This window comes from Epinephelus lanceolatus, chromosome 4 (assembly GCF_041903045.1).
Source record: "Epinephelus lanceolatus isolate andai-2023 chromosome 4, ASM4190304v1, whole genome shotgun sequence".
In the NCBI taxonomy this organism is placed as follows: domain Eukaryota; kingdom Metazoa; phylum Chordata; class Actinopteri; order Perciformes; family Serranidae; genus Epinephelus; species Epinephelus lanceolatus.
The window spans coordinates 12,093,965-12,110,260 of NC_135737.1; positions in this window are offsets into that span (position 1 = coordinate 12,093,965).

A 16,296-nucleotide genomic window follows, 5' to 3' on the forward strand; every position below is an offset into this window, starting at 1 on the left:
TTACTTTTGTCCAGAAGCACTCAGAAACAAATTTCCAAGCCAGAAACATGTACTTTGGTGAAGTCTATAGTAGCAAGGTAGTTTCTTCTGGTTTTCATCACTAGTTGGTCAGAAAACAGCAACATGTCACTTTTAGTTTTTTCAGGGCCCGAAAAGCATGTTGTCACTTAGGCTGTTACTTTTCACCAGAAGCACTCAGAAACAAGTCTCCAAGCCAGAAACATGTACTTTGGTGAAGTCTATAGTAGCAAGGCAGTTTCTTCTGGTTTTCATCACTAGTTGGTCAGAAAACAGCAACATGTCACTTTTAGTGTTTTCAGGGCCCGAAAAGCATTTTGACAGCATGTTGTCATTTAGGCTGTTACTTTTGTCCAGAAGCACTCAGAAACAAGTTTCCAAGCCAGAAACATGTACTTTGGTGAAGTCTATAGTAGCAAGGCAGTTTCTTCTGGTTTTCATCACTAGTTGGTCAGAAAACAGCAACATGTCACTTTTAGTGTTTTCAGGGCCCGAAAAGCATTTTGACAGCATGTTGTCATTTAGGCTGTTACTTTTGTCCAGAAGCACTCAGAAACAAGTTTCCAAGCCAGAAACATGTACTTTGGTGAAGTCTATAGTAGCAAGGCAGTTTCTTCTGGTTTTCATCACTAGTTGGTCAGAAAACAGCAACATGTCACTTTTAGTGTTTTCAGGGCCCGAAAAGCATTTTGACAGCATGTTGTCATTTAGGCTGTTACTTTTGTCCAGAAGCACTCAGAAACAAGTTTCCAAGCCAGAAACATGTACTTTGGTGAAGTCTATAGTAGCAAGGCAGTTTCTTCTGGTTTTCATCACTAGTTGGTCAGAAAACAGCAACATGTCACTTTTAGTGTTTTCAGGGCCCGAAAAGCATTTTGACAGCATGTTGTCATTTAGGCTGTTACTTTTGTCCAGAAGCACTCAGAAACAAGTTTCCAAGCCAGAAACATGTACTTTGGTGAAGTCTATAGTAGCAAGGCAGTTTCTTCTGGTTTTCATCACTAGTTGGTCAGAAAACAGCAACATGTCACTTTTAGTGTTTTCAGGGCCCGAAAAGCATTTTGACAGCATGTTGTCACTTAGGCTGTTACTTTTGTCCAGAAGCACTCAGAAACAAATTTCCAAGCCAGAAACATGTACTTTGGTGAAGTCTATAGTAGCAAGGCAGTTTCTTCTGGTTTTCATCACTAGTTGGTCAGAAAACAGCAACATGTCACTTTTAGTTTTTTCAGGGCCCGAAAAGCATGTTGTCACTTAGGCTGTTACTTTTCACCAGAAGCACTCAGAAACAAGTCTCCAAGCCAGAAACATGTACTTTGGTGAAGTCTATAGTAGCAAGGCAGTTTCTTCTGGTTTTCATCACTAGTTGGTCAGAAAACAGCAACATGTCACTTTTAGTGTTTTCAGGGTCAGAAAAGCATTTTGACAGCATGTTGTCACTTAGGCTGTTACTTTTGTCCAGAAGCACTCAGAAACAAATTTCCAAGCCAGAAACATGTACTTTGGTGAAGTCTATAGTAGCAAGGCAGTTTCTTCTGGTTTTCATCACTAGTTGGTCAGAAAACAGCAACATGTCACTTTTAGTGTTTTCAGGGCCCGAAAAGCATGTTGTCACTTAGGCTGTTACTTTTCACCAGAAGCACTCAGAAACAAGTCTCCAAGCCAGAAACATGTACTTTGGTGAAGTCTATAGTAGCAAGGCAGTTTCTTTTGGTTTTCATCACTAGTTGGTCAGAAAACAGCAACATGTCACTTTTAGTGTTTTCAGGGTCAGAAAAGCATTTTGACAGCATGTTGTCACTTAGGCTGTTACTTTTCACCAGAAGCACTCAGAAACAAGTCTCCAAGCCAGAAACATGTACTTTGGTGAAGTCTATAGTAGCAAGGCAGTTTCTTCTGGTTTTCATCACTAGTTGGTCAGAAAACAGCAACATGTCACTTTTAGTTTTTTCAGGGCCCGAAAAGCATGTTGTCACTTAGGCTGTTACTTTTCACCAGAAGCACTCAGAAACAAGTCTCCAAGCCAGAAACATGTACTTTGGTGAAGTCTATAGTAGCAAGGCAGTTTCTTCTGGTTTTCATCACTAGTTGGTCAGAAAACAGCAACATGTCACTTTTAGTTTTTTCAGGGCCCGAAAAGCATGTTGTCACTTAGGCTGTTACTTTTCACCAGAAGCACTCAGAAACAAGTCTCCAAGCCAGAAACATGTACTTTGGTGAAGTCTATAGTAGCAAGGCAGTTTCTTCTGGTTTTCATCACTAGTTGGTCAGAAAACAGCAACATGTCACTTTTAGTGTTTTCAGGGCCCGAAAAGCATTTTGACAGCATGTTGTCATTTAGGCTGTTACTTTTGTCCAGAAGCACTCAGAAACAAGTTTCCAAGCCAGAAACATGTACTTTGGTGAAGTCTATAGTAGCAAGGCAGTTTCTTCTGGTTTTCATCACTAGTTGGTCAGAAAACAGCAACATGTCACTTTTAGTGTTTTCAGGGCCCGAAAAGCATTTTGACAGCATGTTGTCATTTAGGCTGTTACTTTTGTCCAGAAGCACTCAGAAACAAGTTTCCAAGCCAGAAACATGTACTTTGGTGAAGTCTATAGTAGCAAGGCAGTTTCTTCTGGTTTTCATCACTAGTTGGTCAGAAAACAGCAACATGTCACTTTTAGTGTTTTCAGGGCCCGAAAAGCATTTTGACAGCATGTTGTCATTTAGGCTGTTACTTTTGTCCAGAAGCACTCAGAAACAAGTTTCCAAGCCAGAAACATGTACTTTGGTGAAGTCTATAGTAGCAAGGCAGTTTCTTCTGGTTTTCATCACTAGTTGGTCAGAAAACAGCAACATGTCACTTTTAGTGTTTTCAGGGCCCGAAAAGCATTTTGACAGCATGTTGTCATTTAGGCTGTTACTTTTGTCCAGAAGCACTCAGAAACAAGTTTCCAAGCCAGAAACATGTACTTTGGTGAAGTCTATAGTAGCAAGGCAGTTTCTTCTGGTTTTCATCACTAGTTGGTCAGAAAACAGCAACATGTCACTTTTAGTGTTTTCAGGGCCCGAAAAGCATTTTGACAGCATGTTGTCACTTAGGCTGTTACTTTTGTCCAGAAGCACTCAGAAACAAATTTCCAAGCCAGAAACATGTACTTTGGTGAAGTCTATAGTAGCAAGGCAGTTTCTTCTGGTTTTCATCACTAGTTGGTCAGAAAACAGCAACATGTCACTTTTAGTTTTTTCAGGGCCCGAAAAGCATGTTGTCACTTAGGCTGTTACTTTTCACCAGAAGCACTCAGAAACAAGTCTCCAAGCCAGAAACATGTACTTTGGTGAAGTCTATAGTAGCAAGGCAGTTTCTTCTGGTTTTCATCACTAGTTGGTCAGAAAACAGCAACATGTCACTTTTAGTGTTTTCAGGGTCAGAAAAGCATTTTGACAGCATGTTGTCACTTAGGCTGTTACTTTTGTCCAGAAGCACTCAGAAACAAATTTCCAAGCCAGAAACATGTACTTTGGTGAAGTCTATAGTAGCAAGGCAGTTTCTTCTGGTTTTCATCACTAGTTGGTCAGAAAACAGCAACATGTCACTTTTAGTGTTTTCAGGGCCCGAAAAGCATGTTGTCACTTAGGCTGTTACTTTTCACCAGAAGCACTCAGAAACAAGTCTCCAAGCCAGAAACATGTACTTTGGTGAAGTCTATAGTAGCAAGGCAGTTTCTTCTGGTTTTCATCACTAGTTGGTCAGAAAACAGCAACATGTCACTTTTAGTTTTTTCAGGGCCCGAAAAGCATGTTGTCACTTAGGCTGTTACTTTTCACCAGAAGCACTCAGAAACAAGTCTCCAAGCCAGAAACATGTACTTTGGTGAAGTCTATAGTAGCAAGGCAGTTTCTTCTGGTTTTCATCACTAGTTGGTCAGAAAACAGCAACATGTCACTTTTAGTTTTTTCAGGGCCCGAAAAGCATGTTGTCACTTAGGCTGTTACTTTTCACCAGAAGCACTCAGAAACAAGTCTCCAAGCCAGAAACATGTACTTTGGTGAAGTCTATAGTAGCAAGGCAGTTTCTTCTGGTTTTCATCACTAGTTGGTCAGAAAACAGCAACATGTCACTTTTAGTTTTTTCAGGGCCCGAAAAGCATGTTGTCACTTAGGCTGTTACTTTTCACCAGAAGCACTCAGAAACAAGTCTCCAAGCCAGAAACATGTACTTTGGTGAAGTCTATAGTAGCAAGGCAGTTTCTTCTGGTTTTCATCACTAGTTGGTCAGAAAACAGCAACATGTCACTTTTAGTGTTTTCAGGGCCCGAAAAGCATTTTGACAGCATGTTGTCATTTAGGCTGTTACTTTTGTCCAGAAGCACTCAGAAACAAGTTTCCAAGCCAGAAACATGTACTTTGGTGAAGTCTATAGTAGCAAGGCAGTTTCTTCTGGTTTTCATCACTAGTTGGTCAGAAAACAGCAACATGTCACTTTTAGTGTTTTCAGGGCCCGAAAAGCATTTTGACAGCATGTTGTCATTTAGGCTGTTACTTTTGTCCAGAAGCACTCAGAAACAAGTTTCCAAGCCAGAAACATGTACTTTGGTGAAGTCTATAGTAGCAAGGCAGTTTCTTCTGGTTTTCATCACTAGTTGGTCAGAAAACAGCAACATGTCACTTTTAGTGTTTTCAGGGCCCGAAAAGCATTTTGACAGCATGTTGTCATTTAGGCTGTTACTTTTGTCCAGAAGCACTCAGAAACAAGTTTCCAAGCCAGAAACATGTACTTTGGTGAAGTCTATAGTAGCAAGGCAGTTTCTTCTGGTTTTCATCACTAGTTGGTCAGAAAACAGCAACATGTCACTTTTAGTGTTTTCAGGGCCCGAAAAGCATTTTGACAGCATGTTGTCATTTAGGCTGTTACTTTTGTCCAGAAGCACTCAGAAACAAGTTTCCAAGCCAGAAACATGTACTTTGGTGAAGTCTATAGTAGCAAGGCAGTTTCTTCTGGTTTTCATCACTAGTTGGTCAGAAAACAGCAACATGTCACTTTTAGTGTTTTCAGGGCCCGAAAAGCATTTTGACAGCATGTTGTCACTTAGGCTGTTACTTTTGTCCAGAAGCACTCAGAAACAAATTTCCAAGCCAGAAACATGTACTTTGGTGAAGTCTATAGTAGCAAGGCAGTTTCTTCTGGTTTTCATCACTAGTTGGTCAGAAAACAGCAACATGTCACTTTTAGTTTTTTCAGGGCCCGAAAAGCATGTTGTCACTTAGGCTGTTACTTTTCACCAGAAGCACTCAGAAACAAGTCTCCAAGCCAGAAACATGTACTTTGGTGAAGTCTATAGTAGCAAGGCAGTTTCTTCTGGTTTTCATCACTAGTTGGTCAGAAAACAGCAACATGTCACTTTTAGTGTTTTCAGGGTCAGAAAAGCATTTTGACAGCATGTTGTCACTTAGGCTGTTACTTTTGTCCAGAAGCACTCAGAAACAAATTTCCAAGCCAGAAACATGTACTTTGGTGAAGTCTATAGTAGCAAGGCAGTTTCTTCTGGTTTTCATCACTAGTTGGTCAGAAAACAGCAACATGTCACTTTTAGTGTTTTCAGGGCCCGAAAAGCATGTTGTCACTTAGGCTGTTACTTTTCACCAGAAGCACTCAGAAACAAGTCTCCAAGCCAGAAACATGTACTTTGGTGAAGTCTATAGTAGCAAGGCAGTTTCTTCTGGTTTTCATCACTAGTTGGTCAGAAAACAGCAACATGTCACTTTTAGTGTTTTCAGGGTCAGAAAAGCATTTTGACAGCATGTTGTCACTTAGGCTGTTACTTTTCACCAGAAGCACTCAGAAACAAGTCTCCAAGCCAGAAACATGTACTTTGGTGAAGTCTATAGTAGCAAGGCAGTTTCTTCTGGTTTTCATCACTAGTTGGTCAGAAAACAGCAACATGTCACTTTTAGTTTTTTCAGGGCCCGAAAAGCATGTTGTCACTTAGGCTGTTACTTTTCACCAGAAGCACTCAGAAACAAGTCTCCAAGCCAGAAACATGTACTTTGGTGAAGTCTATAGTAGCAAGGCAGTTTCTTCTGGTTTTCATCACTAGTTGGTCAGAAAACAGCAACATGTCACTTTTAGTGTTTTCAGGGCCCGAAAAGCATTTTGACAGCATGTTGTCACTTAGGCTGTTACTTTTCACCAGAAGCCCTCAGACACGAGTTTCCATGCCAGAAACATGTACTTTGCTGAAGTCTATAGTAGCAAGGCAGTTTCTTCTGGTTTTCATCACTAGTTGGTCAGAAAACAGCAACATGTCACTTTTAGTGTTTTCAGGGCCCGAAAAGCATTTTGACAGCATGTTGTCATTTAGGCTGTTACTTTTGTCCAGAAGCACTCAGAAACAAGTTTCCAAGCCAGAAACATGTACTTTGGTGAAGTCTATAGTAGCAAGGCAGTTTCTTCTGGTTTTCATCACTAGTTGGTCAGAAAACAGCAACATGTCACTTTTAGTGTTTTCAGGGCCCGAAAAGCATGTTGTCACTTAGGCTGTTACTTTTCACCAGAAGCACTCAGAAACAAGTCTCCAAGCCAGAAACATGTACTTTGGTGAAGTCTATAGTAGCAAGGCAGTTTCTTCTGGTTTTCATCACTAGTTGGTCAGAAAACAGCAACATGTCACTTTTAGTGTTTTCAGGGTCAGAAAAGCATTTTGACAGCATGTTGTCACTTAGGCTGTTACTTTTGTCCAGAAGCACTCAGAAACAAATTTCCAAGCCAGAAACATGTACTTTGGTGAAGTCTATAGTAGCAAGGCAGTTTCTTCTGGTTTTCATCACTAGTTGGTCAGAAAACAGCAACATGTCACTTTTAGTGTTTTCAGGGCCCGAAAAGCATTTTGACAGCATGTTGTCACTTAGGCTGTTACTTTTCACCAGAAGCCCTCAGACACGAGTTTCCATGCCAGAAACATGTACTTTGCTGAAGTCTATAGTAGAAAGGCAGTTTCTTCTGGTTTTCATCACTAGTTGTTCAGAAAACCGCAACATGTCACTTTTAGTGTTTTCAGGCCCCGAAAAGCATTTTTACAGCATGTTGTCACTTAGGCTGTTACTTTTCACCAGAAGCACTCAGAAACGAGTTTCTGAGCCAGAAACATGTACTTTGCTGAAGTCTATAGTAGAAAGGCAGTTTCTTCTGGTTTTCATCACTAGTTGGTCAGAAAACAGCAACATGTCACTTTTAGTGTTTTCAGGGCCCGAAAAGCATGTTGTCACTTAGGCTGTTACTTTTCACCAGAAGCACTCAGAAACAAGTCTCCAAGCCAGAAACATGTACTTTGGTGAAGTCTATAGTAGCAAGGCAGTTTCTTCTGGTTTTCATCACTAGTTGGTCAGAAAACAGCAACATGTCACTTTTAGTGTTTTCAGGGCCCGAAAAGCATTTTGACAGCATGTTGTCATTTAGGCTGTTACTTTTGTCCAGAAGCACTCAGAAACAAGTTTCCAAGCCAGAAACATGTACTTTGGTGAAGTCTATAGTAGCAAGGCAGTTTCTTCTGGTTTTCATCACTAGTTGGTCAGAAAACAGCAACATGTCACTTTTAGTGTTTTCAGGGCCCGAAAAGTATGTTGTCACTTAGGCTGTTACTTTTCACCAGAAGCACTCAGAAACAAGTCTCCAAGCCAGAAACATGTACTTTGGTGAAGTCTATAGTAGCAAGGCAGTTTCTTCTGGTTTTCATCACTAGTTGGTCAGAAAACAGCAACATGTCACTTTTAGTGTTTTCAGGGTCAGAAAAGCATTTTGACAGCATGTTGTCACTTAGGCTGTTACTTTTGTCCAGAAGCACTCAGAAACAAATTTCCAAGCCAGAAACATGTACTTTGGTGAAGTCTATAGTAGCAAGGCAGTTTCTTCTGGTTTTCATCACTAGTTGGTCAGAAAACAGCAACATGTCACTTTTAGTGTTTTCAGGGCCCGAAAAGCATTTTGACAGCATGTTGTCATTTAGGCTGTTACTTTTGTCCAGAAGCACTCAGAAACAAGTTTCCAAGCCAGAAACATGTACTTTGGTGAAGTCTATAGTAGCAAGGCAGTTTCTTCTGGTTTTCATCACTAGTTGGTCAGAAAACAGCAACATGTCACTTTTAGTTTTTTCAGGGCCCGAAAAGCATGTTGTCACTTAGGCTGTTACTTTTCACCAGAAGCACTCAGAAACAAGTCTCCAAGCCAGAAACATGTACTTTGGTGAAGTCTATAGTAGCAAGGCAGTTTCTTCTGGTTTTCATCACTAGTTGGTCAGAAAACAGCAACATGTCACTTTTAGTTTTTTCAGGGCCCGAAAAGCATGTTGTCACTTAGGCTGTTACTTTTCACCAGAAGCACTCAGAAACAAGTTTCCAAGCCAGAAACATGTACTTTGGTGAAGTCTATAGTAGCAAGGCAGTTTCTTCTGGTTTTCATCACTAGTTGGTCAGAAAACAGCAACATGTCACTTTTAGTGTTTTCAGGGCCCGAAAAGCATTTTGACAGCATGTTGTCATTTAGGCTGTTACTTTTGTCCAGAAGCACTCAGAAACAAGTTTCCAAGCCAGAAACATGTACTTTGGTGAAGTCTATAGTAGCAAGGCAGTTTCTTCTGGTTTTCATCACTAGTTGGTCAGAAAACAGCAACATGTCACTTTTAGTGTTTTCAGGGCCCGAAAAGCATTTTGACAGCATGTTGTCATTTAGGCTGTTACTTTTGTCCAGAAGCACTCAGAAACAAGTTTCCAAGCCAGAAACATGTACTTTGGTGAAGTCTATAGTAGCAAGGCAGTTTCTTCTGGTTTTCATCACTAGTTGGTCAGAAAACAGCAACATGTCACTTTTAGTGTTTTCAGGGCCCGAAAAGCATTTTGACAGCATGTTGTCATTTAGGCTGTTACTTTTGTCCAGAAGCACTCAGAAACAAGTTTCCAAGCCAGAAACATGTACTTTGGTGAAGTCTATAGTAGCAAGGCAGTTTCTTCTGGTTTTCATCACTAGTTGGTCAGAAAACAGCAACATGTCACTTTTAGTGTTTTCAGGGCCCGAAAAGCATGTTGTCACTTAGGCTGTTACTTTTCACCAGAAGCACTCAGAAACAAGTCTCCAAGCCAGAAACATGTACTTTGGTGAAGTCTATAGTAGCAAGGCAGTTTCTTCTGGTTTTCATCACTAGTTGGTCAGAAAACAGCAACATGTCACTTTTAGTTTTTTCAGGGCCCGAAAAGCATGTTGTCACTTAGGCTGTTACTTTTCACCAGAAGCACTCAGAAACAAGTCTCCAAGCCAGAAACATGTACTTTGGTGAAGTCTATAGTAGCAAGGCAGTTTCTTCTGGTTTTCATCACTAGTTGGTCAGAAAACAGCAACATGTCACTTTTAGTGTTTTCAGGGTCAGAAAAGCATTTTGACAGCATGTTGTCACTTAGGCTGTTACTTTTGTCCAGAAGCACTCAGAAACAAATTTCCAAGCCAGAAACATGTACTTTGGTGAAGTCTATAGTAGCAAGGCAGTTTCTTCTGGTTTTCATCACTAGTTGGTCAGAAAACAGCAACATGTCACTTTTAGTGTTTTCAGGGCCCGAAAAGCATTTTGACAGCATGTTGTCATTTAGGCTGTTACTTTTGTCCAGAAGCACTCAGAAACAAGTTTCCAAGCCAGAAACATGTACTTTGGTGAAGTCTATAGTAGCAAGGCAGTTTCTTCTGGTTTTCATCACTAGTTGGTCAGAAAACAGCAACATGTCACTTTTAGTTTTTTCAGGGCCCGAAAAGCATGTTGTCACTTAGGCTGTTACTTTTCACCAGAAGCACTCAGAAACAAGTCTCCAAGCCAGAAACATGTACTTTGGTGAAGTCTATAGTAGCAAGGCAGTTTCTTCTGGTTTTCATCACTAGTTGGTCAGAAAACAGCAACATGTCACTTTTAGTTTTTTCAGGGCCCGAAAAGCATGTTGTCACTTAGGCTGTTACTTTTCACCAGAAGCACTCAGAAACAAGTTTCCAAGCCAGAAACATGTACTTTGGTGAAGTCTATAGTAGCAAGGCAGTTTCTTCTGGTTTTCATCACTAGTTGGTCAGAAAACAGCAACATGTCACTTTTAGTGTTTTCAGGGCCCGAAAAGCATTTTGACAGCATGTTGTCATTTAGGCTGTTACTTTTGTCCAGAAGCACTCAGAAACAAGTTTCCAAGCCAGAAACATGTACTTTGGTGAAGTCTATAGTAGCAAGGCAGTTTCTTCTGGTTTTCATCACTAGTTGGTCAGAAAACAGCAACATGTCACTTTTAGTGTTTTCAGGGCCCGAAAAGCATTTTGACAGCATGTTGTCACTTAGGCTGTTACTTTTGTCCAGAAGCACTCAGAAACAAATTTCCAAGCCAGAAACATGTACTTTGGTGAAGTCTATAGTAGCAAGGCAGTTTCTTCTGGTTTCCATCACTAGTTGGTCAGAAAACAGCATCATGTCACTTTTAGCGTTTTCATGCCCTGAAAAGCATTTTGAGAGCATGTTGTCACTTTAGGCTGTTACTTTTGACAAGAAGCACTCACAAACAAGTTTCCAAGCCAGAAACATGTGGTTTGGTGAATGCTATAGTAGCAAAGCAGTTTCCTCTGCTTTCCATCACTAGTTGGTCAGAAAATAGCATCATGTCACTTTTATTGTTTTCAGGCCCCGAAAGCATTTTGAGAGCATGTTGTCACTTAGGCTGTTACTGTTGACCAGAAGCACTCAGAAACAAGTTTACAAGCCAGAAACACGTGGTTTGCTGAATTCTATAGTAGCAAGGCAGTTTCCTCTGGTTTCCATTACCAGTTGGTCAGAAAACAGCATCATGCCACTTTTAGCGTTGTCAGGCCCCGAAAGAATTTTGAGAGCATGTTGTCACTTAGGCTGTTATTTTTGACAAGATGCACTCAGAAACAAGTTTACAAGCCAGAAACATGTGGTTTGGTGAAGTCTATAGTAGCAAGGCAGTTTCTTCTGGTTTTCATCACTAGTTGGTCAGAAAACAGCAACATGTCACTTTTAGTGTTTTCAGGGTCCGAAAACCATTTTGACAGCATGTTGTCACTTAGGCTGTTACTTTTCACCAGAAGCACTCAGAAACGAGTTTCTGAGCCAGAAACATGTACTTTGCTGAAGTCTATAGTAGAAAGGCAGTTTCTTCTGGTTTTCATCACTAGTTGGTCAGAAAACAGCAACATGTCACTTTTAGTGTTTTCAGGCCCCGAAGAGCATTTTGACAGCATGTTGTCACTTAGGCTGTTATTTCACCAGAAGCCCTCAGACACGAGTTTCCATGCCAGAAACATGTACTTTGCTGAAGTCTATAGTAGAAAGGCAGTTTCTTCTGGTTTTCATCACTAGTTGGTCAGAAAACAGCAACATGTCACTTTTAGTGTTTTCAGGCCCCGAAAAGCATTTTGACAGCATGTTGTCACTTCGGCTGTTATTTCACCAGAAGCCCTCAGACACGAGTTTCCATGCCAGAAACTTGTACTTTGCTGAAGTCTATAGTAGCAAGGCAGTTTCTTCTGGTTTTCATCACTAGTTGGTCAGAAAACAGCAACATGTCACTTTTAGTGTTTTCAGGGTCAGAAAAGCATTTTGACAGCATGTTGTCACATAGGCTGTTACTTTTGTCCAGAAGCACTCAGAAACAAATTTCCAAGCCAGAAACATGTACTTTGGTGAAGTCTATAGTAGCAAGGCAGTTTCTTCTGGTTTTCATCACTAGTTGGTCAGAAAACAGCAACATGTCACTTTTAGTGTTTTCAGGCCCCGAAAAGCATTTTGACAGCATGTTGTCACTTAGGCTGTTACTTTTCACCAGAAACACTCAGAAACGAGTTTCTGAGCCAGAAACATGTACTTTGCTGAAGTCTATAGTAGAAAGGCAGTTTCTTCTGGTTTTCATCACTAGTTGGTCAGAAAACAGCAACATGTCACTTTTAGTGTTTTCAGGGCCCGAAAAGCATTTTGACAGCATGTTGTCATTTAGGCTGTTACTTTTGTACAGAAGCACTCAGAAACAAGTTTCCAAGCCAGAAACATGTACTTTGGTGAAGTCTATAGTAGCAAGGCAGTTTCTTCTGGTTTTCATCACTAGTTGGTCAGAAAACAGCAACATGTCACTTTTAGTGTTTTCAGGGCCCGAAAAGCATTTTGACAGCATGTTGTCATTTAGGCTGTTACTTTTGTCCAGAAGCACTCAGAAACAAGTTTCCAAGCCAGAAACATGTACTTTGGTGAAGTCTATAGTAGCAAGGCAGTTTCTTCTGGTTTTCATCACTAGTTGGTCAGAAAACAGCAACATGTCACTTTTAGTGTTTTCAGGGTCAGAAAAGCATTTTGACAGCATGTTGTCACTTAGGCTGTTTATTTTCACCAGAAGCACTCAGAAACGAGTTTCCATGCCAGAAACATGTACTTTGCTGAAGTCTATAGTAGCAAGGCAGTTTCTTCTGGTTTTCATCACTAGTTGGTCAGAAAACAGCAACATGTCACTTTTAGTGTTTTCAGGGTCCGAAAAGCATTTTGACAGCATGTTGTCACTTAGGCTGTTACTTTTCACCAGAAGCACTCAGAAACGAGTTTCTGAGCCAGAAACATGTACTTTGCTGAAGTCTATAGTAGAAAGGCAGTTTCTTCTGGTTTTCATCACTAGTTGGTCAGAAAACAGCAACATGTCACTTTTAGTGTTTTCATGCCCCGAAAAGCATTTTGAGAGCATGTTGTCACTAAGGCTGTTACTTTTGACAAGATGCACTCAGAAACAAGTTTCCAAGACAGAAACATGTGGTTTGCTGAATTCTATAGTAGCAAGGCAGTTTCCTCTGGTTTCCATCACCAGTTGGTCAGAAAACAGCATCATGTTACTTTTAGCGTTGTCAGGGCCCGAAAGAATTTTGAGAGCATGTTGTCACTTAGGCTGTTACTTTTGACAAGATGCACTCAGAAACAAGTTTCCAAGCCAGAAACATGTGGTTTGGTGAATTCTACAGTTGTAAGGCAGTTTCCTCTGGTTTCCATCACTAGTTGGTCAGAAAACAGCATCATGTCAGTTTTCGCGTTTTCATGCCCCGAAAAGCATTTTGAGAGCATGTCCTCACTTAGGCTGTTACTTTTGACCAGAAGCACTCAGAAACAAGTTTCCAAGCCAGAAACATGTACTTTGGTGAAGTCTATAGTAGCAAGGCAGTTTCTTCTGGTTTTCATCACTAGTTGGTAAGAAAACAGCAACATGTCACTTTTAGTGTTTTCAGGGTCAGAAAAGCATTTTGACAGCATGTTGTCACTTAGGCTGTTACTTTTGTCCAGAAGCACTCAGAAACAAATTTCCAAGCCAGAAACATGTACTTTGGTGAAGTCTATAGTAGCAAGGCAGTTTCTTCTGGTTTTCATCACTAGTTGGTCAGAAAACAGCAACATGTCACTTTTAGTGTTTTCAGGCCCCGAAGAGCATTTTGACAGCATGTTGTCACTTAGGCTGTTATTTCACCAGAAGCCCTCAGACACGAGTTTCCATGCCAGAAACATGTACTTTGCTGAAGTCTATAGTAGAAAGGCAGTTTCTTCTGGTTTTCATCACTAGTTGGTCAGAAAACAGCAACATGTCACTTTTAGTGTTTTCAGGCCCCGAAAAGCATTTTGACAGCATGTTGTCACTTCGGCTGTTATTTCACCAGAAGCCCTCAGACACGAGTTTCCATGCCAGAAACATGTACTTTGCTGAAGTCTATAGTAGCAAGGCAGTTTCTTCTGGTTTTCATCACTAGTTGGTCAGAAAACAGCAACATGTCACTTTTAGTGTTTTCAGGGTCAGAAAAGCATTTTGACAGCATGTTGTCACATAGGCTGTTACTTTTGTCCAGAAGCACTCAGAAACAAATTTCCAAGCCAGAAACATGTACTTTGGTGAAGTCTATAGTAGCAAGGCAGTTTCTTCTGGTTTTCATCACTAGTTGGTCAGAAAACAGCAACATGTCACTTTTAGTGTTTTCAGGCCCCGAAAAGCATTTTGACAGCATGTTGTCACTTAGGCTGTTACTTTTCACCAGAAACACTCAGAAACGAGTTTCTGAGCCAGAAACATGTACTTTGCTGAAGTCTATAGTAGAAAGGCAGTTTCTTCTGGTTTTCATCACTAGTTGGTCAGAAAACAGCAACATGTCACTTTTAGTGTTTTCAGGGCCCGAAAAGCATTTTGACAGCATGTTGTCATTTAGGCTGTTACTTTTGTCCAGAAGCACTCAGAAACAAGTTTCCAAGCCAGAAACATGTACTTTGGTGAAGTCTATAGTAGCAAGGCAGTTTCTTCTGGTTTTCATCACTAGTTGGTCAGAAAACAGCAACATGTCACTTTTAGTGTTTTCAGGGCCCGAAAAGCATTTTGACAGCATGTTGTCATTTAGGCTGTTACTTTTGTCCAGAAGCACTCAGAAACAAGTTTCCAAGCCAGAAACATGTACTTTGGTGAAGTCTATAGTAGCAAGGCAGTTTCTTCTGGTTTTCATCACTAGTTGGTCAGAAAACAGCAACATGTCACTTTTAGTGTTTTCAGGGTCAGAAAAGCATTTTGACAGCATGTTGTCACTTAGGCTGTTTATTTTCACCAGAAGCACTCAGAAACGAGTTTCTGAGCCAGAAACATGTACTTTGCTGAAGTCTATAGTAGCAAGGCAGTTTCTTCTGGTTTTCATCACTAGTTGGTCAGAAAACAGCAACATGTCACTTTTAGTGTTTTCAGGGTCCGAAAAGCATTTTGACAGCATGTTGTCACTTAGGCTGTTACTTTTCACCAGAAGCACTCAGAAACGAGTTTCTGAGCCAGAAACATGTACTTTGCTGAAGTCTATAGTAGAAAGGCAGTTTCTTCTGGTTTTCATCACTAGTTGGTCAGAAAACAGCAACATGTCACTTTTAGTGTTTTCATGCCCCGAAAAGCATTTTGAGAGCATGTTGTCACTAAGGCTGTTACTTTTGACAAGATGCACTCAGAAACAAGTTTCCAAGACAGAAACATGTGGTTTGCTGAATTCTATAGTAGCAAGGCAGTTTCCTCTGGTTTCCATCACCAGTTGGTCAGAAAACAGCATCATGTTACTTTTAGCGTTGTCAGGCCCCGAAAGAATTTTGAGAGCATGTTGTCACTTAGGCTGTTACTTTTGACAAGATGCACTCAGAAACAAGTTTCCAAGCCAGAAACATGTGGTTTGGTGAATTCTACAGTTGTAAGGCAGTTTCCTCTGGTTTCCATCACTAGTTGGTCAGAAAACAGCATCATGTCAGTTTTCGCGTTTTCATGCCCCGAAAAGCATTTTGAGAGCATGTCCTCACTTAGGCTGTTACTTTTGACCAGAAGCACTCAGAAACAAGTTTCCAAGCCAGAAACATGTGGTTTGGTGAAATCTATAGTAGCAAGGCAGTTTCCATTGCTTTCCATCACTAGTTGGTCAGAAAACAGCATCATGTCACTTCTAGCGTTGTCAGGCCCTGAAAAGCATTTTGAGAGCATGTTGTCACTTAGGCTGTTACTGTTGACCAGAAGCACTCAGAAACAAGTTTACAAGCCAGAAACACGTGGTTTGCTGAATTCTATAGTAGCAAGGCAGTTTCCTCTGGTTTCCATCACCAGTTGGTCAGAAAACAGCATCATGTCACTTTTAGCGTTTCCATGCCCTGAAAAGCATTTTGAGAGCATGTTGTCATTTAGGCTGTTACTTTTGTCCAGAAGCACTCAGAAACAAGTTTCCAAGCCAGAAACATGTGGTTTGGTGAATTCTATATTACCAAGGCAGTTTCCTCTGGTTTCCATCACTAGTTGGTCAGAAAACAGCATCATGTCACTTTTAGCGTTTTCATGCCCCGAACAGCATTTTGAGAGCATGCTGTCACTTAGGCTGTTACTTTTGACCAGAAGCACTCAGAAACAAGTTTCCAAGCCAGAAACATGTGGTTTGGTGAATTCTACAGTTGTAAGGCAGTTTCCTCTGGTTTCCAAAACTAGTTGGTCAGAAAACAGCATCATGTCACTTTTAGTGTTTTCAGGCACTGAAAAGCATTTTGAGAGCATGTTGTCACTTAGGCTGTTACTTTTGACCAGAAGCACTCAGAAACAAGTTTCCAAGCCAGAAACATGTGGTTTGGTGAATGCTATAGTAGCAAGGCAGTTTCCTCTGGTTTCCATCACTAGTTGGTCAGAAAACAGTGTCATGTCCCTTCTAGCGTTGTTAGGCCCCGAAAAGCATTTGGAGAGCATGTTGTCACTTA